The sequence below is a fragment of the Periplaneta americana genome, chromosome 3 (genome assembly GCF_040183065.1).
Source record: "Periplaneta americana isolate PAMFEO1 chromosome 3, P.americana_PAMFEO1_priV1, whole genome shotgun sequence".
Lineage (NCBI taxonomy): Eukaryota > Metazoa > Arthropoda > Insecta > Blattodea > Blattidae > Periplaneta > Periplaneta americana.
Window position 1 is genome coordinate 99,095,262 of NC_091119.1, and position 25,449 is coordinate 99,120,710.

Consider the following 25,449-nt stretch of genomic DNA (forward strand, 5'->3'; position numbering starts at 1 on the left):
GGAGGAAGTCAACACTTCGACAATTACGCCATTGTGACGTCACCTTGCGACTCTGAAATTTGGATTTGAGTCGGCAGCGTATGCGCATGTTCACGTGGTGGTGTGCAGCTGCTTTAAGGGGTGCCCATCAAGATGAAAACTGTTGCCATAGCAACCACTAGGGTCTTCGATACAGCACTGTCAAGTTGGCACTACTCAGACGTGACAAGAATTTGTCGACCAATTAAAATCCATCTCGACTTATGTACGTAAAATAATTGACGATCGCACTCGGTCGTATCCGGGGCAACGAAGAAAATGTGACGCGGAGCTGCAGTCGCGGTAATTGAATTAAGTGTAATCAATGAACTGGAAAATCGATTTCCTTTTGTTATGATGCAGAGATGACTTTCGCGAAACCAGCCCGTTGTGTGTGGAACCTGCTACCACTGCTGTTGAGACTTTCGGAAAGAAATGGGACACTAACAAAATTTCTCCTTTATGTCGAGTTTTTGTTTTTACGTATTATATTTTCTCTCTTAAACTGCAATCAGCTCAAGTAGCTGATCTGATCAGAAAAGAAGCTTTCATTACGTGCCTGAGGATAGTCCTATGTTGTTATCATGAATGTTAAAAGTTGGACACTTCCTGGATCTCTGGAGTGGAAAACAAATCCACATGTCATTAGACTAATGTATGTTTTTAACATAGGATGTTTGTGATTACTACGGAACGGATTCATATGCACTAAAAACGGCAAAATACGTATGCACTTAAAAACGAGGACATATGCACTAAGGTAACAAAATATGCGTTGTTAAAAAAACTTACTTTATGTTAAGCAATTTACTATTATTGATGATTTTTCTGTTATACATAAAAATATTGAGACATCAGCAGTTGTTAAAGTTGTGTGTCATTCAACCCGCTGCTTAAGCAGTACACTTCTGACACATTTTTAGTTAAGCATCGTTGAAAATAACTAATTCAAAATTGATAATTTCTTTGTGGCTAAGCTGTTCTAATGTACAATCACTCACTCTACACACTGTCGAAGTTTCTCTGACCTGTTATTCATAATAAAATTAAATACTTTTGGTGAGCGCAAAGAAGTCTATCAACACTTCCTGTAATTTTCGTGCCGATCATATTTCAGCGTTCTCATGACAACTGTCAAAATTTTATGCATGTACCAAGTAGAAAATAAGGCGGTTTCTTGTTTTGATTATCAGTTATTTTAATCTCAATTTCCGTCCATCATAACGTCTCTATTATTACACATTTGCACAGAGTCAGCAATGCATTTTTATGGAGTGTTTTTGGTTTAAGCACCAATTGCTAAAAAGTAACAAAATATGCTTTTATATGTGCTAAAAACTGAAATAAGCATTAACCCCTTACATAACTTATGCATCCACTATAACATCTTCATCTTCGGTTGCAAATAACTTGAAATCCATTTGAATCGGGGATTGCAGAAACAACACATGCTGGTTCTGCAACCCCCGATTCGTTTATATAATGGTGGCATATGATTTGCAACTGAGGAATAAAACAGGCAAATATGCTAAAATCCGCCGCCTAGTGATCACAGACTCATGCTGACAATTTACTGCGAAATAATTTTGCGTGGGAATATGAACTGAATGTCTAGGCCTGAATGTTATTGGCACCAATACACCATTTTTTTTTTTTTAGATTGGACCATTTCTGGGTTCCCTTTTTCTACAGTTTTTCACTTCTCAAAAGTTCGTTATTTTTATTGACTACGCGAATGACAAGTGTAATATTTATTGTACACATAAAATTGAGGCGTTTCCAGAAATAACAACTTAAGGGGACACGCTACTGAGATTTCTAATCTCCACAATTTTGATTGTAAGTTTTTGAAATTTTAAAATCGAATAGATGTTGATGCGTTACATGTGCACAATTATTTTCCAAATTTTATGTTGAAAAATGTACTCGGAAAAAAATAAAATATAAAAAAGTGTTTATAGTTTTAGTAAACAAATATCTGAGTCTCATATAAAGATAATTTGTTTCTTAAACTTTTAAAATGATGCTAAGACTACCTACAATGAAATGGTGCATGGGTTTGTTCCTAGTCAATACAGTTCATCAGTAAAAAAAAAAAAAAAAAAAAATTAACTTTTAACATTGACCAAAATTGACGAAAACTCAGTAGCGTGTCCCCTTAACGTACTGTACGTTACTATGTTTTCCCTTGAATCCTTAATAATACATCTTTCTCCTGAAAAGACATTATTTCCCTCTAACACATATAGTGCCCTGTAGGACAATTGAATGTCGTTCTGCGCAGTGCTGTTATTCGAAATCTAAAATGTTTGATGTAAGTTCAAGATTTTATAGTCAAGTTCTTATTCCTAAAAACGGATCAGTTGCATAATCATTCTACATTGGTGAAAATTCAATTATCTAAAAGGAATAATAAACTTATGATGACTCATAATTTTCAGCACCAGCACCTCAAGACGTTATAGAGATAAAGGCAGACATGCCTATAAGAGTTGTTGATATCACAGACCACTCGGAATTTAATTCGATTGCGATAACTAACTACACTTATGAGATGAATGGATTTTTAGCACCACATTCTTAAAACGCAAACCTAGTAAAATTAATTATAAATTATATGTTCATTCTCAAATATTTACTTTTACCGAAAGAAATGCTGGCGTTATCGGAATAAAATTTGAAACAAGAAAGAAGTGAGACTTTGCCGGAATATACCAACACAAATAGTCACTTTATGTTAGTAGATGTCCATAGTGGTATCTTTTGGTAGTTAGAAATTGTATCGTTTATTACAGCAGTGCTAACAGATAACGCGTACGAATGAATCTGGACTCAGTATAAGAACTATAAGGAAATCCTCATGCATTCAACTTCACATGAATCCAATATGCAATATGTAACAACTATTTTCTGTACTGATATAAAAGGACTCATATAATCAAAAACATAAAAAAAATCTATAAACAAAGTCGCACTATGCCAAGACTCGGTAACTGTAAAATTGTAATATTACTCTTTGCACATTCTGTACCTTAAACCAGTCTCGAACTCATAACGTTCAGCATGCAAAGATTTCACTGCAAAATTCAATCGCATTAGTCACGCGTTTTTGTTTAATTGAATAACACAAGGCAAGATATACTTTCATTTGTTACAGAGGCATCTAGGTCACATGATGTTAGCGAGTTGTAACGAAAGGTGATGAAGATGAAAACGAAAATACCAATCCTGAATTCAAGGAAAGATTTCATACGCTCGCCTTTTCACGAACTGTATGTCAACAGAAAGACAGAGATGGCGAGCATAAGGACGCCTCTGCCTTCTTGCATTGTGAACTTGATAACACGCCTGATGGAATGTTTAAAAATAGAGATTGAAACCATCTTACATGAGTCACGAGATAAACCGGATATATTTTTCTCATAGACTGGCAACAATGTGGCGTACTTTCTCGCTTTTACAGCGCAATCAATTACGGCTGTAGGTTGAGTGACCACTGAGGTGTATCCCTTACGAAAATGGCGAACGCGGTTGTAATATTATGGGATTGATCTTATTTAATCTAAAAACTAGACATCGTATAGTTCTAGAACATGCGAGAAATGTAGAACTGCAATGGCAATTCAGTCAAAAGACTTTGGACCATATCACGGTCGACCGTGGCCATATTCATAGACATTCTTAGCGCGGGCTTCCGGTGAATGATCAGCGAACTAACGTTTTTCGTATTCATAAACCAGTGTTAGCGATATGATGTGATATGAATCCTGTACAAATAATCAGTCGATAGCTGGGGCTAGTTTAGCACGCTCGTAGCGCGGGCTAGCGAAATGTCTATGCATAGCACCCTTTCTTTTTACGCTTAGTATGAATTTATCTCAATTGATGGAAATAAATGCGTCAAAAATTGTTTCATTTTCAGAGCGGTAAAGAACATAATAGTCGAGGAGTGCAATAGGCTACATGTTTCTTCGTTCGTCTTAAGATTCGTCTATTGCAATTACATTTTAGTAGAAACTTACACCTCTCTATGACGAGTGCATTACACGTGCATAATCATACAATTCAAATCCTAAGCAAGGCAAGTGTAATTTGTGACAGATAATGGTAAAGCTGGGGCACGTTTTCTCCGGGTACATTCATTCCCCTCTCATTTTGTCATTCCTCTATAATTCACTATAATTATCACCGGTGCATAAAGCAAAGGGAAACTACATCGCCATATAATATTTCCAGAAAATTAAATAAATCAACGTTCTGTGTCGAACGTTCTAAGGAATAAGTATCTTATAAATCCCTGGGATTCGTGTCTTCAGGCAATGGCCGATGATCTATCCTGACATCATCATAAGGGAAAATAGGAAAGACAGAGCGACCAAAATTTAAAGTTTTGGCCTTAAGGAAAATTTGATTATCCCGAATAATTCGAATTTTTAGTTAGACGTTATGCCCCTCTGCCCTCCGTGACGGTCCTTCGTCCTTGGTGCAGATGGTATTAAATACGCATAATTAAAGTTTTCCAGTAAATACGAGTATATAGTTTAGTTGGATTATAGTTACATAAAGAAACAGAGTTGATTTTCAGTATTTTTGGCAAAAAAAAAAAGTGACGGTATTCATAGGAATTCTGTAATTGCGTGAACCGTTGATGTTCTCGGTAGATATTATTGTGATATTTAGGATTTTAATGAATTGGTTCTTATTTATGTAAGGACTGTGAATATGATTGACAGTAAAATAAAATGAATACAATTAGGCTATGTGTTGTATTACTAGTAACTTTTATTTCTTTATAATATATAATATATAATACAATATAATATAATATAATCTATCTATATATAATTTGAACTGTAATGGAAATTACGGGAAAACGGCTGGACGGATTTTAATAAATCACCTCTCATTTTGAAGCTTAGAACTCAAACTTTTTCGGAAAAATAGTAGTTTTCAGTAAAATGCCAACTTTTAAACGTAATTTTCCTATTTTCCAAAATCCATCTGTCGTCAGTTTTGAAAACTAGCTAATAGCATTCACGGCCGACTTGATATTCCCTTCGCTTTTTTGTAAAGGAGAAGCGAAGCGAGCATCAAGTCGGCCGTGTTGCATTTCAGAAGAAAACAAAACACATACTACAGTAAACAATATTACACGAAGGCCATGATCTGCAAGAATGCTGACATATTTAGAGCTCAAATTAAATTGGTTATTAAAAACTTAACTTACTAAAAATAATTTACAGGTTCGATTCTGTGGTATGTAATTTTCTGGGTACAGCTGTGTATTGGATATTAAAAATCACAAAACTTGAGGTGGTTTGATGACATTATTACCATTAGAAATGAAATATTATTGTAGTTAATGCCATAATGTGACTATTTTTCATTAATTATACATATTAATGCTATATTGATGATATGAAATTGAAACATTTTGGGGTTATATAAGTAGATGTAGAGAATAACTTAAATTAGATTTTGATTTCTATATTTTACTGAGTGGCGGCTACATAGTATATATAGTATATGTTACTGAAAGCTATAAAACTTACGTAAGATAATAATATTATTAAAAATCAAATATTTTTATAATTATTAATCAAGTGGTGTAGATATTTATATGCGTGGTTCTCTTCATTATTGGCTCGAGAGAGAGTATCTTTCATTATTATGGAAGCAAATAACTTTCCGAATGTATGGTATTCTTCATTGAAAATAAGTCTGAAAAATGTTTATTTGAACGTCTAATGAACTTACGTAGTTTGCAGCATTTGCTGCACAAGCCACTAGTATAATATAATATAATATAATATAATATAATATAATTTAGTTGGGAGTCCGGAGGGAAAATGGATTTGAGGGAGGTGGAATATGATGATAGGGACTGGATTAAACTTGCACAGTATAGGGACCGATGGCGGGCTTATGTGAGGGCGGCAATGAACCTGCGGGTTCCTTAAAAGCCATTTGTAAGTAAATATAATATAATATAATATACAATCATTTATTGTTCTGCTCAAGGGCAGGTCTCTCACTGCAAACCCAGCTTTCTCCAATCTTTCCTACTTTCTGCCTTCCTCTTCGTTTCCTCATATGATCCATATGTCTTAATGTCGTCTATCATCTGATATCTTCTTCAGCCCCGAACTCTTCTCCCGTTCACCATTCCTTCCAGTGCATCCTTCAGTAGGTAGTTCCTTCTCATCCAGTAACCCAACCAATTCCTTTTTCTCTTCCTGATCAGTTTCAGCATCATTCTTTCTTCACCCACTCTTTCCAACACAGCTTCATCTCTTATTCTATATGTCCACTTCACACGTTCCATTCTTCTCCTCATCCACAGTCGCTTCTCTTCACTTCGTCGTAATGTCCATGTTTCTGCCCCATACAATGCCACACTCCATATAAAGCACTTCACTAGTCTCTTCCTTAGTTCTTTTTCTACAGGTCCCCAGGAAATGCTTTTTCTATTAAAAGCTTCCTTGGCCATTGCTACTTCCTTTTGACTTCCTGGCAGCAGCTCATGTTACTGCTTATAGTAAACCCCAAGTATTTGTAGCTGTGCACTTGTTCTACTGCCTCATTTAGAATTCGCAAGTTTATCTTCTGTATTTTTCTTCCTATGACCGTCTTATTTGCATTTATCTTCATCCCATACTGCTCACAGCTGTCACTTAGCTCCAGTAGCATATTTATAATATAATATAATATAATATAGTGCCATATATCTGTACAAATACATACTCGGTTCAGAAGTTTCCGAGATATAGAAATAAATAATGTCATGTGGTATATTTCTGTTTATGGTATTGGCATCGTTCATGACGTCACTTCCGTGGAAGCGTAGCTAACTAGTCAGTCATTGTTTTTGTGTGCCAACTGGCTGCTGTTTGTGTGATATTCGTTCGTCGCATTTCAGAATGTGGGATACAAAGCAAAGCGCAAATATCAATTCTCTTTTGCACAGATCTCCTTCAGAGACATTAAGAATCCTTGAAGAAGCTTCTGGTGAAGCAGCAATGAAAAAAGCAAGTCTATGCCTGATATAAACGTTTTTTTTCTGATAGCGGTCTTCTTTGATAATGCGACGAATATCACACAAACAACAGCCAGTTGCCACACAACAACAATGACTATGATCATGAAACCTCTGCGGAAGTGACGTCATGAATGATGCCAACATCAGAAAGAGAAATATACCACATAACATTCATTTCGGCGAAAAAAAAAAATTATTCCGCAAACGTTTTGAACCGAGTATTATTTACAATGAACTTGCAGCATTTCAGCTGAATAGCTTTGTTTAAGAGCCGTTTGTAGCCTATGTGTCTATGATAAGAGAAATAACAAATATAATTAATTTCATTCAAGTCCATCCTTCTAGCAAACAACATATTATCAATGCAAGAATCTGATCCGTTGCAAAGCAAGTGACGTCAGAAAGATGTGTGTACTAAGTCATTGCCGTTGCTAAGCCAAGTCAGATGTTGAAATGTTCAGAAGCAGTACTAACAGAATCATTAATGTTTTAATCGACAAAATTGTAACTATGAAAGTGTAAAAGTGCAAAAAGTAGCAAATGAAAAATCCCACCGCCCAACACGATGATGCTTCTTTTATCTACCTCAAGAATTATAGTCCAGCGCCGTGGCGTCGTGGTCTAAGGCATCCTGCCTAGGATTCGCGTTACGGAATGCGCTCTGGTTCGAGTCCTCATGGGGGAAGAAATTTTCTCATGAAATTTCGGCCAGTGTATGGGACCGGTGCCTACCCAGCATCGTGATGCACTTGGAGAGCTACGATAGGTAGCGAAATCCGGTTGCGAAAGCCAGCTGTAACGGCTGGGAGGATCATCGTGCTAACCACACGATACCTCCATTGTAGTTGGATGATCGTCCATCTCTACTTCGGCATGTGGACGTGAGGCCAGCAGCCGACTGATCGGTCTGGGCCCTTGGAGGGATTATTATTATTATTATTATTATTATTATTATTATTATTATTATTATTATTATTATTATCATCAAAAATTATATTTATAACGCTTGAAAGTTTGAAGTGACTTTTGAACGACCATATATATATATATATATATATATATATATATATATATATATATATATATACAGTAGCGTGTAAATTAATCCGAACAACGTAATTGCTTATTCAAAAACACTCAAACGGGATAAAAAAAAAGGATCTAAGACATACCTCAGTAATCTATGTGGCCTCCCTTGTTCCTAATAACAGCTCTGAGACGATTTGGCATGGATTCCACTAATTTCCCACAAATATTCTTCATTTCTTCATCGCGAAACCATACACCAATGAGGGCAGAAATCATCTTCTCCTTTGTAGAACAATCCATTTTTTGCATTCTTCTTTTGCAAATTGACCACAAGTTCGCAATGGGGTTGATGTCGGGTGAGTTGCCAGGCCAAGGGAGTACCTGAATATTCTTCTTGTTGAAGAATTCTGTAGTTTTTCGAGACGTATGGCATGGTGCCAGGTCTTGTTGGAACACACCTCTGCCATCCGGAAATGATTTTTGCAGCCGGGGTACGATTCTGGTTTCCAATAAGTGAATATATTTGTCAGAATTCATCATTCCCTTGATAGGTATTAATGCTCCAGGCCCTTCATGTGTAAAACAACCCCAAAACATTACTTTAGGGGGGTATTTGAGTGCTTGTTGGAGATGAGCTGCTGTTACTTTTTCGGATCCTTTCCGTACGTAAGAAACACGGTGGCCGTGGACCTCGAAATGAGACTCATCGGAAAAAAGTACATTCTTCCAGTCATTCACTGTCCAGTGTTGATGTAATTTTGCCCACATTAAGCGTTTTTTGCACATAACAGGGGTTAGCAATTGCTTCTTAATAGGCTTACGAGCCCTTCGTCCAGCTTCCAAAAGCCTAAGTCGCACTGTTGTGACGTGAATATTCGCCCAAGTGGTAGCCATTAACTCGCGGGTTAAGTCGACAGCAGTTAGTCTAGGATTTAATTTACTTTTCCTGACAATTAAACGATCATCTACAGGTGAAGTCTTCCTTTTCCGGCCACAGTTTCCTTTTTTCTGGGGTGTGATGGATCCAGTCTCCCTGTATCGTTTTATGATCGAATTAACAGTAGCTAAGCCGATGTGGCATTCTGCAGCAATTTGCCTCTGTGTCATAGAAGAATGCTCTGCTAATGTTATAATTTTAGACCGTTTTCGTGGAGTTGTATCCATTTGTGAAGACGACAGAATGTACACAGGATTGCAGTATTAAGTCTTCAACACAACTGAAATGCTTATAAGTACAAAACGACAGGCAAAATGTCACATATTATAAAAAAAATAATAACGACAGACCTTCAACAATGGAATTACACGTACTACAGATGTCAATTAAAGCGGTATGAGCAGCTGTGAGGCCAACAATGACAGAAAATGTAAAAATATGTCGTGTTCGGATTAATTTGTACGCTACTGTATATATATATATATATATATATATATATATACATATATATATACATATACATATATTAATCGATTAGGGCTCGCTATTGGCGTCGGGCGCTCATCACCATAACAAGCAAGGCTTATACCAGTATTCAAATTTAAGTGTAATAGTTATTGTAAGCTACAAAAGAAATCGGTTCTCGAGGTAAAGAGCTATAGTATTTCTACACCATGTGACTCGACACGTCACTGAATCTCCCTGGCGTGGGACCGCCGGCCGGCGCGGCGGCTCATACGGAAGCGAAGTGTTGAAAACAACACATTCACCGGCTCTGATTCCTCCCAGAATTGCTTACGCATCAACTTCGACTGCACAGGTCTGATAGTAACTAGTGGACCACCAATGAGATGTTCTGTTTCTGAATTATTCCGTAATGAAAACAGGGGCGTATTTTGCGGACTACCGGGGCTACCGGCGGTAGCCCAAGGAAATTACAAAAGAAAAACTTTATAATATAACATAATGTAATAATTTTGTATTACCGTATTAGTTTTACCACAGTAATTAAAATTAAAGTAATTGTTAGATTTATATGCGCTCTCTGCTCTCGAAAAGAAACAAGTTGTCAAGGCGGCATCACTGGAGAAACCGCTGCTACGAAGGATAGCCTGTGACCGTTCCGCTCACGTCGCACAACTGCTCGTCCCCCCGCTCCCTCCTGTTTCCATCGTGCACTGTAGGTGGGTGAGTTGCCGTTCTCGTGATCGGTTTCTTGGAAGGCGCGAAGCAACAATATGCTTAGTACGCTAGCTCATTAATGTGATTGTGTTCTTGCAGTGCAGTATTTTAAATTTGTGATTTGTTCGAGTGTCTAAGAGTTATATTAATTGTGAATTATTAAGTTTTTAATTTCCCAATTAAGTGATATTGTGAAAAATATGGCAGAACAAGTTTCTGGAGAGGTTTGTGTTGAAAATGACTGTGTAATAGAAGGTTTATTAAAAGTGCCTTTTAACCGTCGTACATAACAACGAGAAAGTTGAAATTGTGAAAATGGAAAGACCAACTCCTGAGTTAAATTTGTCCATGGACGTAAAAGAAAAACAGCGTGAGTACACACGCCATTTCACTTCAACATCATATGGTAAGTGGAATTGGTTGTGTGGTACTTCTAAACTGTCTAAACTATTTTGCTGGCCATGTTTGTTATTTAGCCGCGAAACTAATGTGTGGTCAAAAGAGGGGTTTTCTAATATGAACTCCCTTCGAACGGCAGTCCTAAAACACGACAAATCAAAAGCTCATATTTATAGTAGCATGAACTTTGCAAACTTTGGGAAGACAAGAATTGATTTACAGCTAGATAAGCAAAAAGTTCTACACATCAATCAACACAATGCTCTTGTGAAAAAAAATCGGGAGATTTTACTGCGTCTTATTAACGCAGTCTGCTTTCTAGGAAAACAAGAACTGGCTTTTCGGGGTCATAATGAGAGTGTGGAATCAGACAATAGAGGAAATTATATTGAATATTTAAGTTCCTTAAGTGAATTTGACCATTTACTGGCCAATCATCTTGAGAGTTCAACAGTATTCCGTGGTACTTCTCCCGCAATTCAGAATGACTTAATATTTGCTATAAGTGGGGTTATGATAAAGAACATAAAATCTGAAATAGAAGAAGCACCCTTTGTGGCCATTGTTGTTGATGAAACAAGTGACTGCTCTAATCAGAGTCAATTGTCCACTGTTTTAAGATACGTTGACAGTACTGCCAATGTTCAAGAACGGTTTATAGGATTCACAAATGTCAGTTCGGGCAAAACTGCTGCTGCTTTGTTTCAGCATGTGGAAGGTGTTATAGCAGAATACAATGTCGGCAATAAGTTAATTGCACAGACATACGATGGTGCTTCAGTTATGGCGGGAAATATTAATGGCTTAAAAACAAAAGTTCAAGAAAAGTATCCTCAAGCACTATTTGTCCATTGTTACAGCCATGTTCTCAATTTAGTTTTGCAACAAACTACTTTATCCATTCCAGAATGCCGCATTTTTTTCAAAAAAACTGTCGGGTTTAGCAGCATTTTTCTCATCATCTCCTAAAAGATCAGAAAAACTCAAGGAATTTATGAAAAAGAAACTCCCAAAAGTAGCACCAACTAGATGGAATTTTACATCTCGGCTTGTAAATACAGTAAAGGAATACAGAGAACAACTGACTGCTTTCTTTGAAAATATCATTTGTAATGACTCTGAGGTATCAAAGTTAAAACATACTATATCCGAGTTCAGACGTAGTGAGTTTCCGTCCATATGGAGTAATATGGAAAATGAAAATTCTTCAGACAATACAATGGAACCACCATTAAAGCGAAGAAAAGGAGATGATGAATTGAAATACAGGCAGCTGTACTACAGCATACTAGATCGTATGCACATGGAAATTACTGACAGATTTTCTGATTATGGAAAGCTTCAGTTCACACATCTTCTAGATTCTCAAAAATTTTCTGCCTATAGAGAAAACTTCCCGAATGAGGCACTAAACAAATTATTTCAGTCCTATAACAGTCACTTTGATCAAGTACGTTTGAGAAATGAATTAAGTGTAATATATTCAGCAGAAGTCTTTGATTTTTCGAACAAACCTACCATGAAATATTATCTGCCATATATGAAAACCAGCTGAACCAAGTTATTCCTGAAGTCCTTAAATTGGCAACATTAATTGTGACAATACCAGCTACGTCAGCATCGGTAGAAAGAACATTTTCTGCGTTGAAGAGAATAAAATCCTACTGTAGATCAACTCATACACAAGAACGTTTATCCGGCTTGGCACTGATGTCAATTGAAAAGTCATTTCTACAGAAACTTCGCAAGCGGCCCAACTGTAATTTCAATGACGAAGTCATCAAAGTAGTTTCGTCCCAGTCAAGACGTCTGGAATTCACATATAAATAGGATAAATAGGTAAGGAATTTTATTATAGGGTTTTAAAAATATATTTTGTGTAATAATAGGGTCAGTGGTAGCCCAGACCCTTAAACCAGTATACGCCACTGAATGAAAATGAATATTGTTAAAGCTGAGACAAAGATGATTACGAAGTCATGATCTACTACTATTCTGTAAAAAAATCAACATTTCATTCTTTTGTGCAACGCGAAATGGACTGTACAATGCATTGCGTTCATTAGCGACTTTCATTTCGACAGACCTCCATGTCTTAACATACCGGACAGCTGTAGACATGTGACAAACGGTCAACATTACTACGGATCGTGGGACGCTTGAGGTCGGAGTCTGTCACAGGAGCTCGAGTCGGCGTTAATTGCAGACGTCACGGTCGCTGATTGTTGCGACAGCAAGAAGCACGTATTGTGAGGGCGTTGATCACACGGTAGCGGAGCCATTTCTGTACGCTCCGAGCGATCATATCGTTTTGCAAGCAGCTGTCAGTGCGTCCTGGTTTGCATATACTATGCGTATGCCCTAGGTACGTGGGAAGATAATCTTTGTAATGCTCGTTCATTAATAAAGATCATTATCAACACGGTTTAGGCCAATTTGGCCTGTTACGATTACACACAAATATGTTTGTCTAACGTCTGTCCATTTATCCATCTCTTCCTGGGGGCCCTATCCTTCTTCTGCATACGTTGCATTACATGTTAGTGCGACCTTTGCTTATAATCCTCTGTCGTAAGGTTCAAATTTATTACCCGTAGTTGTTTTCTTATTTCTTCAATCTGTTTATTATCTGTTAAGTTACGAGTTCTTATGACACATACAAGTCTTAGAAATCATATTTCTGGTGCCTCAACCCGTTGCTCTTGTCTGGTGATTAATGCCCAGGTTTCTGATCCGTAGATCAATATAGGAATTGCCATGATTTTATAAAATTTTACAACAATTATTCTCTCTTGTCTTAATTTTTCTTGCGAGTCTTTTTATTGTTCCTGTTATAAGGTAAAATTTAATAAATTTATTTGTAACATATTATGCCTATATGTAAGTCATATTATGGCTTAAATAATTATATTGGTTTATCTGTTTTATAATTTGTTTTCTATCATGTTTGTCCTTAATGGTGCTAATAATAATAATAATAATAATAATAATAATAATAATAATAATAATAATAATAATAATAATAATACGAGAACAACAACAAAGCATTGTCAATGTTATCATTTTATTTTAAGGATGGAGTTCTTTGGCTCATTCCGTCTTTACACAATGAAGGAAGGATTAATGAACCAATTTTAGCCATGCGGGTCTCTGAGCATTTACGTGTACCTAATCAGAATGGAGGAAGACCTTTGGCTACCACAGAACAACACAAAAGAAAGAGCATATCGAGTCCCAATGGCAAGGAAATAAATGTCTTCACTGCAGAAATTATCATCATCATCGTCATCATCATCATCTCTATGGTGATTCAAGTGGCAGCATATCCGGCTACAATCCTGCGAATCCGGATCTCTTCTGTAGAAAGTAAATGTGTGTATACTGTCTTGTGCTCAGCTTGTTGTCTTATGTAGTGGCCTTCCGCCATGTTGAAATAATAATAATAATAATAATAATAATAATAATAATAATAATAATAATAATAATATGATTATTATTGTTATTATTATAATTATTATTATTATTATTATTATTATTATTATTATTATTATTATTATTATTATTATTATTGTACTACTTCTACTACTATTACTACTACTACTAACTACTACTATTACTACTACTACTAACTACCGCTAATACGAGTAGGCTATATTACGTTACTATTTCGCATACAAATTATTAGTTATAATTTGGGAAATTTGCAAGATCTCCTCTCGCTGGGTGAACGGATGTGTCCAGCTGTAACACGCGGACTCGCGCTTTTTCCAGCATAACCGCCACACGGAACGCGATTGCGAGTTTCACCTGGAGGAGCCCGATGGCTGGTTCCGAAAGGAAAACGGTTAATTCCTACACACGTTAACTCATTTCAATTAATGAATTCTATGAATGTATATAATTATCGAAAGTCACTTGCACTTTTAAAGTCCAGTTCACTAGTTTTAAAATCTGACTCCGACTGAAACTATTAATTCAATCGACTGAAATTCGTGAAATTATACATAGACGTTGTCTCGCGCCGTGGCGTCGCGGTCTAAGGCATCCTGCATAGCACTCGCATTGCGGAATGCGCTCTGGTTCGAGTACTCATGGGGGAAGAAATCTTCTCATGAAATTTCGGCCAGTGTATGGGACCGATGCCCACCCAGCATCGTGATGCACTTGGGGAGCTACGATATGTAGCGAAATCCGGTTGCGAATGCCAGCTATAACGGTTGGGGGATCATCGTGCTAACCACACGATACCTCCATTCTGGTTGAATGATCTTCCACCTCTGCTTCGACATGTGGGCGTGAGGCCAGCAGCCGGCTGGTCGGTCTAGGCCCTTCATGGGCTGTAGCGCCACGGATTATTATTATTATTATTATTATTATTATTATTATTATTATTATTATTATTATTATTATGCATATTTATGAATTCAGATGTGTCAAAATCCCTTTTGTAAGCAATTAGAAGCGGCTATTCTCTTTAAGTGTGAATCATACTAGCACCGTAAGTTACATTGTAAGTTGTCGACACATTGTTATAGAAACAAAATGTATTGTACTGTAAACAAACTGTTCTCCATAAAGCTAAATTGCCCTTCGCGCTTAATGAAGCGATAACCTTGTTAAGTTCTGGACACACGCGACCTGCAGCCCGCGTTATCATTAAAAACTAATGTATACAATAAAAATAAACACTGAATTAGTAAGCAACATTTTTATAAGCTGGCAAGAACTACCGTATATTAATGGCTTTAAGTGTTACTTACGTTTAATCTTAGCTTTAATTTATATAACTCGCATATTATTATAGTGCATACGCAGTTGCATAAATCAAGGGAATGTAGAAAAATACGCATCAGTGGTGGTTCTTTGATCAATATGGCTTTGCCACTGTTATCCACACAACTAATTCGTTTAATCAAAGATCATAAAAGATTCTAGCTATGGGTCAATCCTGAACGTGATCCATTACTTTGTTGTGTATGTGAAGATTAAAGAACGTTACATAAATTTATTTAGGCTAACTCTGATAATAATTATCAAATATAGTTAAAATTATCTTAAATTTAGCGTACCCTTCATACTTTGGGAGACTGGATAGTGTTTTCCTCTCCTTTCGTCGTCTTTTTACCGTCATTTGTTTCAAGTCTCCGCGCTGGATTCCCGTCGATACAAGTTTGACAGTCGTCATTTGTCGCATAGACATTCGCCTGTGTTTCTCGCATCTCAGCTGAAATCCGCGTCCTTGCCGCTTCCATTCCATTTTACGAGTCCACAGCTTGCTGAACACACCTACACCGCATTACGAAAAAATAAACATGGTGATCAGTTGATCACAGATTCTTCCAAAACGATGTTGTGGTCAATGTACTGTACTTTTGTGAGCTGGTAAAAAAAAAATCGCCCTCCAGAATGGCGCTGTAACTCATCCCTCCCCCCTACAGTCCAGATTTAGACTCAATGAGCTATTTGTCCGATGCAAGGCCGGCACAGTGAAGCGCATAGAGTCATATCCTCTTCTTTGTAGTGTGGAACTGGATTTCACTGAAAGAAGACTTGAGCTGAACAAAATTAAGACTGTAGACCATGTAGCCTACAACTTTTAACGACTTTTCCAGAAACTTTCTTCTACTGTATATATAAATATTACTTCGTATTTGTATACTATGAACTGCGGTCATGCCGGGTGCAGATGATTTGACATAGATACATTAAAACAAAAGCATTAGGGGTCTACCTTGATTAATTTGTCTCCATAGGAGTTTCCAAACTCTCCCTCGTCTATATTCGCCATACCAATAAATTTTATAGCAAATATAACAAATCAAGCAACAGACCTAAATAATATAGCACTGGAAGGTTAACTTACTTTTGGTTTCCTTCTTTTCATTTAAAATACCATACATTGGCCTAGTTTCCTCATAAGTGGTGCTTTCTTGATATCACTTGTGAGGTTCAGACCTGTATTCGAACAGTTGACTCAACAACAACAACTGTTAATCAATGGTTGAGCTGTTTGAACTTTTTCCATTGCTAATTTTCAAAATTGTAGCACAACGTTTTGAAGAGTGGATCTCACTTCGTCGTCAGATGAAAACCTACTGTGGGGATCGTTACAAACAGAAAGCCTGTCTGTCTGATCCCCACAGTAGGTTTGCATCTGACGACGAAGAGAGATCCACTCTTCAAAACGTTGTGCTACAATTTTGAAAATTAGCAATAGAAAACGTCCAAACAGCTCAACCATTGAACATTTCACCATGGCTTTCCCCCCCTTCACTCAGAACAACTGTTAATGATTCATTACTAATTTACTAGCTTCACTGAAGAGCTAGAAACACGCTTATTTCTTTTCTACATACAGTCAGCGGTTTTAAAGTACTTATGATAATTCACATTCATAATAATTTAATGAAAGGTACATAAAACGTAATATTGATGACGCACGATTTGTTCAGAGGGAGAGGAAAGTGCCCGAAGTATGGCTAGCCTAAGGCCGCAACATCTTAAGATCTCTGCTGATAATTTCAGTGTGTTAACGTCCATACGGTATATTACGAGGTGGGTACATTTTTACTCTCCGATAATATGAAGTATAAAGAGAATGTACTACGATGATGCAAAAACAGTTTTTATATTTTCACGGAGATACACGTTTTCAGTAGCTCGTCTGTCTGTGTTCAGACATTTATTTTAATCCATTTAACTGATTTTATTCATATTCGATATCTACAAGTCAATCTATCCGGAACCTACACACATGCAATTTGATAATCTTACTAAAATACCAGTGGGTTGTATTTGAAATCAAGAGCACAATGACGATTTATCCCAAATCCCAAATGAAAATAGATGATTTTCTTTTAAATTTCTTGTAACACACACAACGAACATACAAATTAAACGGTATAATTAATTCGCATAAAAATTATTTAGAACTGTAGAGAAATTAACTACAAAAGTACTTCTACACTTCGTTATGATTTCGTGATACCCCGACACAGAAGAATCATCTCTTGCGATGTACAAGGAAGCGAAAGGGTAGCTATTTCTTAAATATTTGATGATCACTAGTTCTAATTCCTCTGAAGCAATTATTTTCATAACTTGTCCTGATTAATAATACGAGATTCATCCAGAAAGTATCCGGCCATTTTGAATACCTCGAGAATCGGTAGTGCCCCTTCATGTACTGGCAGTCGGTCAAAGAAGACCTTGCTGCTAGCTGAGCAGTTGCTCAGTTGATAGCGACACACCATTGGTTGAGTTTGTTTACTGTGTGACCGTCGCATTGATAATGGCCAATCAAACTGACCAGCGAATCTGCACCAAGCTTTGCTTCCAGCTTGGATATTTGTTGGCAGAAATTATTTCAAAGTTTTAAAGCACTTTCGGGAACATTTAAATAAGTGGAGTTAAGATAAAATTGTGGTACTGACGCTTCAAGGATGACCGGAAGTCCGTTGAAAGAGATTCGCGTTTTGAAAGACATCAACAAGCACAACACTCGAAAATGTTGAACGTGTGCGGGCTGCACTTAACGAAAATCGGCGCTTGGTCGTAAGAGAATGTCAAGTGTATCTTGGGGATTTCACGGATTTCTGTTTCAGAGCTTTTGACGGAGGCTGAATTCGTTCTGCTGCTCCCATCACAAAAGGAGAAGAAATTTCGCGTCAATGCGATGTTGCACAGAACTTGCTTCAAACCGTTATCATTGGTCCAGAATTCCTCAAAACGAATAACCTGAGATGAGTCATGGATCTACGACTGTGACCTTGAAACAAAAGCCCAATCTTCCCAATGAAAGTCTATTGAGTCTCCACGTCTGAAAAAACGAGACGCAGTCGGAGCAGCGTTAAGGTCATGACTCATAACTTTTTTTTTTGTCATGGAGGTGTTGTCCACTACGAGTACGCTCCTCGAGGCCAGACAAATTATATTACAGCCCGGCAACAAAGATTTTCAAAGTGCGCAGAAACGAAGTGCACCTACCGGTCATACTGGAGTGGAGATTAACCCATTTGACTTGAAACTCTTGAAATCTGCTCCTGTGAAATACGGTTTACTCTAAGTGACATAATTAGGAACTTTAAATCCAGACGCTTGAGATGGGCAGGGCATGTAGCACGTATGGGCGAATCCAGAAATGCATATAGAGTGTTAGTTGGGAGGCCGGCGGGAAAAAGACCTCTGGGGAGGCCGAGACGTAGATGGGAAGATAATATTAAAATGGATTTGAGGGAGGTGGGATATGATGGTAGAGACTGGATTAATCTTGCTCAGGATAGGAATCAATGGCGGGCTTATGTGAGGGCGGCAATGAACCTCCGGGTTCCTTAAAAGCCAGTAAGTAAGTAAGTGTAATATAGCATTGTTGTATTCGTACTACGTTAGCGCATTTGAGGTCAATGTTAAAGTGTAAAATGGCCTGTCTCTCTGTCACGTCTTCGTAATGTTAATGGGTCTGGGACATTGACATCATGCGCTAAGCAGGAACGGAAGCGCTATGTTTAGTTTGTTGCCACTCTTATATCGAAGTTTCTCGTCGGCTGGTAAGAAAACGGCCGCAGCTGCTGGCAGCTTCATCACGACAATACGCTCGCTCATTGCTAAGTTTTTTCCTCAAAATATCACATCACCAAGGTATGTTAGTCCCCATAAACCCTTATTTGATTCTTTGCGACTTGTGACTTTTCCCGAAGATAAATCGCCATTGAAAAGGAGATTTCAGACTGTGGACGAGATTACTTGAGAACGCGACGAGGCAGCTGAAGGCGTTACCGAAAGCGGATCTTGCCGACTTTTGAAAATTGAAATGAACTTTTGTATATGTGTGTAAGGTTCCAAGGGGAGTCCTTTGAAGGGGATTAAGGTTCTACTGTCATAGGCAGGCTATTTTTATGTTTTATTTTTTTATATTAAATGGATGGATACTTTCTAGACAAACCTCGTACAGACTAATGACTACTGAAAAACATATGCTGTATGTACTTAAAAACCTGTTATGTCATCATTATGTTTTAATATCTATATCACTTTTAGAAATCTGTTTTCGTAAACAGAAAAAAATTATAATGGAAAAATATCACGAATATTATTAATAGGCCTAGTTCTATTATGTGAATTTGTACAAAATTAATGACGTAGGTATCTATGTGAATTTATAAGTGAAATTGGGTACTTTCTTGTGATTAAAAGAAGGAAGTTGAAACTATTTGGGCGGATAGGTGTTATTTATGTATGTATTTTGGACAATAGGTCAAGGAAATAAACTATACACCAAACTGTCATTCGCAACAAGGTAAAAGAGCTGAAATGTTGCGAAATGCGTAAAGCGTGTAACTATGTAGTACGGTTGTAATCTCCTAGAAAGACATTTTTTTTACATTGCCGATATAAATATTTACTATCATGTGAACATAAAGAAGCAGACAGCTAAAGATAATACTGAAAATGTGAATTGTCGTGTTGATAACGAACCAACACTTCAACACTACGCACAAGGTTCAATCGACAATCTGCCATTATTTTCCATTGGAAGATTTGTTAGGCCTAATGTCTTCTAAAATAATACTTAAAACAATTGGATAACAACAGATGTTATAAATTCGAGAAATTAATGAAGGCATATCCTCCATCATACCAAATAGGCCTACTTATCTCTCTATAGTACGATTTTCATACTTAGTATCCCGATACAAAGTGTGGCATAGGCCCTAGAAGAAGTTCTCTGCGATACAAAATGATCGTCAGGATCTACAGACGCAACTTCTTAAATTTATTACTTCTGTGAAGCATTAGTCATGAATTGCAAATAGTCGCAGTTTTATACAGCGAAAGTACAATTTATTATTTACACTTGTAAGGGATAAATAAATGCAAGGTAACATTTTCATTGATTTATTTATTATTGCACATTTATTGGCGAGTTCATAATTACATGGATAGTTAGCAGGTTTTTGGAGCCTGAACTTCAAGGTACTACCAATGAGAAAGACGAACAGAAAAAGAATTAGGCCTAAACGAAGATGTTGAAGTAGAACAATCAGACACAGAGGAAGGGCCAGTTATTTCAGTATTGCTGTATAGTCAACTGTCCGAAGACAAGTTTGAACCTCGCAAGTGATACCAATAAGGCATAACTTATAAGGCAAATAGGCCAGGAGATAATGGGGTTTGGTGGCCAGTTTCTTTCCCCATCCATTGTATACATCGCTGACTAGATACATATTACGCTAATTCTCTGACACTTAATATCATTACGTGAGATGTACTACATGATAAAGTGATAATAATAGATGTAGTTATCAATCATAACCACAATCAGCGGTGTATTTGAGATTATAGGTAGAGAAATAACACTTCAGAGGTACAAGCCAAATAGTACCCAGGCGTACAGCTGGACCACCCGCCCCAAAGGCATATTAAATCTGGGGACTGATTTTCCAGGCTGGGGATTGTCCTTGAGAGTGACAACCTCATCCCATAAGAAAGTTTCTGCTCGAAAGCTTAAAATGACAAAAGTCACACTGATTCAAGGAAATATAGAGGATTGAGCCTCAAGGCCGAAGTGACTGGATGACTGCCATAACCCAAGGGGGTATAGCGAGACAGACGAAGAAGGTAAGTGTTAACACGAAGATGAGTGTGCCCTCAGCCCTCTAGGTCCTCTCGATCAGCACTGCTTGTGTTGCCACATCTACCGCACAGGTGCCGCAACTGTGTCAGTGAAAGCGGGTTTGCAGTGAGGAGGGGCGCGGTCCCTCGCTTCCCAGACTATGGTAAAGTACTTTTCCCACACGACACGAGTACTCGGGCCCGAGTTCAGTGCCCCTCACGTGGGAAGAGGATTTCTGTAATTAGTGCAGCGTAGTTAATCTGACTAGGGGCTTCGGTTCGATCCCACGAGGAAATTCTGTGAAAGCAGACATCACTAACTGACCACTCGCGGGTCAGACAGCTGACGGGTTGCCTACCAGATTCGAACCCCGACAAAGTGGCTGTGAGACACGTTTTTTTCTACTGCTGTCAGCCTACTATTGCTTTATTACCCACATGTCATCCTTTACTAAAAGTGTACATATTGAAATTTTGAATAGACAGAGAATTGCAGATTAAAAAACTAACCTCACCACCAACAATATAATCATTATCAACACGATCATCACCTCTGCCATCACCATAATCAACACCAACGTGACATAGCCAGGAGACCCTACGCCAGCGTCAGCGCAGCGCCACCATCATCGCCACTACAACCACCAACACTACTACCACATTTTTCGCATTTCTTGCAGAACTGGCGGTACTCTATCGCAACAATGTGTTCAGTACAATACAAGGTGGTGGACTAATTAATAACCTTGGAATGGGACGATGAATTTTCACTTTCCTCAATGGAAATTGAATTCTGAATCGCTGGATCTGTAGGTAGAAAGGTTTCTCAAATGAGCTATTATTATTATTATTATTATTATTATTATTATTATTATTATTATATAGAGTGTTAGTTGGGAGACCGGAGGGAAAAAGACCTTTAGGGAGGCCGAGACGTAGATGGGAGGATAATATTAAAATGGATTTGAGGGAGGTGGGGTATGATGATAGAGACTGGATTAATCTTGCACAGGATAGGGACCGATGGCGGGCTTATGTGAGGGCGGCAATGAACCTTCGGGTTCCTTAAAAGACATTTGTAAGTAAGTAAGTATTATTATTATAACATAGGTTAAGGGTTTTTGAGAAAAAGGTGCTTAGGAAAATATTTGGGGCTAAGAGGGATGAAGTTGCAGGAGAATGGACTAAGTTACACAACATAGAACTGCACGCATTGTATTCTTCACCTGACATAATTAGGAACATTAAATCCAGACGCTTGAGATGGGCAGGGCATGTAGCACGTATGGGCGAATCCAGAAATGGATATAAAGTGTTAGTTGGGAGGCCGGAGGGAAAAAGACCTTTGGGGAGGCCGAGACGTAGATGGGAAGATAATATTAAAATGGATTTGAGGGAGGTGGGATATGATGATAGAGACTGGATTAATCTTGCTCAGGATAGGGACCAATGGCGGGCTTATGTGAGGACGGCAATGAACCTCCGGGTTCCTTAAAAGCCAGTACGTATTATTATTATTATTATTATTATTATTATTATTATTATTATTATTATTATTATTATAGTCTAACAGATGACCTATATCTGAATTCTGGAAAAGTAATTTTAAACGTAATCATCGATGATATGTCCATTTTCTCGAAGTACTTCCTTAGCCTGTTACCACTGCACAAAATATCCATTCAATACCTCATTGTCACTGCTTTATGAGGAAGTATAGCCGCATGGAAATCTGTCACCTCAACACAGATCAGAAGGCAAGGATGCAGAATTACTGTATACTCCCTTCTTGTGGAATATGACAAGAGATACCGAAATAAAGTTACAGAGTCTGAGATGTTAACACACGTGCCTTGTTAAAGTGGAAAATGAATCATCATCCAGTTCTAATACGCGGAAGTTTTAACTTCGCGGAATGAATGATGTCTTAACACCTCCAGACATTGCGCTTCTGTGGTAGGGGCGACTGTAAGAAGGAATGAAGACAGGGTGATTGAGAATTTGGAAGTGTCCTCGCATTCAGACATGCTGTGAATTTTATTATTCTTGAAAGGAATGTTACTTGCGGACCACGGGTTGAGCCCGATGCACGCACGCTCGGGTCGCGACTCAACTGCAACTGTGAGCAGCGCATGCGTGGATGTGACCTACTCGGACGCCTTATCCTTATAGGGAAGTGCGTGCGAGTGCAATTTTAAGTCCAAACAGTTCCTCGCAAAGTATGACAGCATTTAAAGATGGCCGCCGTCAGCTGACGCATCCGACAAACTTGGCGTCGCAGACATGGGACATCAGACCGATTGGACAACCGTGGCGCTCTTTTGTCTCCATGGAAACAGCCACATGTGTGTCGCAGGCCAAGGCCAGCCAACTGCGTCATAGGGGATGAAAGTCGATCCTGGGGGGCGAGAGCCCTCCGAGACGGGTACTCACCGAGTGGAGCTGCAGACGGAAGACCCAGGTGCACGCACCCACACCAGCACAAACACACGCAACAACACTGAGAGGAGACACGCGCACACACACGTCCGCTCCTTGCGGCGAGCGACGACACACTGTCAGACCCGCGCACACAGCGCCACGGCGGCCGCGAGCCGAACAACAGCGAAGAGGGAAATGAAGAAGGAAAGAAAGAGCGACAGAAATGAATGAATAAATGAATGAATGAGAAGGAAGGAAAATGGAAAAGGAGGATAGATAGGTAACGAGAAAAAGCAAGAGTAAATGATGTGGATGGATTGATAGATGAATGAATGAACAACGCGTATTTTAGCACAGAAGCAGTACTCGGCACAATACGAAAGGGAGGAATATTGAAGTACAAAAGAAGTAATTTAGCGAATTAGTAGAAGTGACGAATGAAAGAAATGTGGAATGAAAGAAAATGAGTGAATAGGTAATGGGATAGTTGTTCGAGAAAGAGATGGATGATTGGATGGTTAGATGGATGGATAAATGGTTGGATGGAAGGCAACGCTTTTGTTAGCGCCCATACAGAACTCTGTATAAAAGAAGTTTAAAAACGATTACAGCAAGTATCAAAGAAGAAAAGTGAAAAAATAGATATAAACAAGAAAGAAACGGAAAGAAAGAGTAAAGAATTCGTGAGTGAATGGATGAAGAACTCGGGTCAAAGAAGGGATGAATAGTTAGAAAAGGGTATCTGGGTGAATAGGCCAACATATTCAGAACTATGAATATGTAATCAAAATTATTCTGAATACTTGTGTTCAAAAATGCCTATTTCATTCTCTGCATTCAAGACAATAGGTTTTACTTATCGCTATACATTCTGCTTACTTTAGTAGGCATAATTTTTTAACCGTTACACAACATTTTAAGCGCACCCTTGACACTGTGTAGAAGCTTAATCTAAAGGAGAGAAAAAGCAATGGTGCAGATAATGAAAATGAAATCGAAGAAGAAGCCTTAGTCATGAGTTCTATTTAAATCAAGGATAAACATATAAGTTAGTTGTCATACATCCGTAAATATTAGTCGCAGAATTCAAGTTCGTGTTCTCCAGACAACATTACCGCCATTTCGTAGCTCAGGTATCTTTTTTCGCCGATTAAATTCCTGCAAGCGCTATTAGAGTTCGGCGTTCGATGTTCGAATCAGAAAAACTATATAATATAATATATATATATATATATATATATATATATATATATATAATATTAGCTTCTTACAAAAGTTTCTAAGACTTCAACAAGGTTGTTGAAGTGCTGGTTTTGTAATGCACATACGAGTACAATAGGCTAGTTTACGCCTGAATGGCTAGAATTCTACATCAGTTCCAACCTACATTCTAGCCTCATCGTAGTGACATCTCGTGTTATCTTAAGTAATGGCGCGAACATGATCGATAAAATGACCTATAATGTGTAAGTTAAAACATAGGCCTACATGCATGCATGCATACATACATACATAATTTTATTTTTTTTTTTAATTTTTTTTTGTAGGTTATTTTACGACGCTTTATCAATATCTTAGGTCATTTAGCGTCTGAATGAGATGAAGGTGATAATGCCAGTGAAATGAATCCGGTGTCCAGCACCGAAAGTTACCCAGCATTTGCTCATGTTGGGTTGAGGGAAAACCCTGGAAAAAACCTAAACCAGGTAACTTGTCCCGACCGGGAATCGAACCCGGGCCACCTGGTTTCGTGGCCATACGTGCTAAGCTTTACTCCGAGGTGTGGACTACATACATACATACATACATACAT

General features: G+C 38.0%; 1 protein-coding gene across 1 annotated transcript in view; it reads right to left on the bottom strand.

Annotated features, from left to right (window-relative positions):
- The window catches only part of LOC138696314 (ras-associated and pleckstrin homology domains-containing protein 1), a 453,731-nt gene extending 429,955 nt beyond the window's left edge, over positions 1-23,776 (bottom strand). Inside the window, exon 1 of the mRNA XM_069821103.1 lies at positions 23,649-23,776. The gene's annotated coding sequence lies outside the window, so the exon portion shown is untranslated. The remainder of the gene's footprint in view (positions 1-23,648) is intronic.
- Between the last annotated feature and the right edge of the window lie 1,673 nt (positions 23,777-25,449).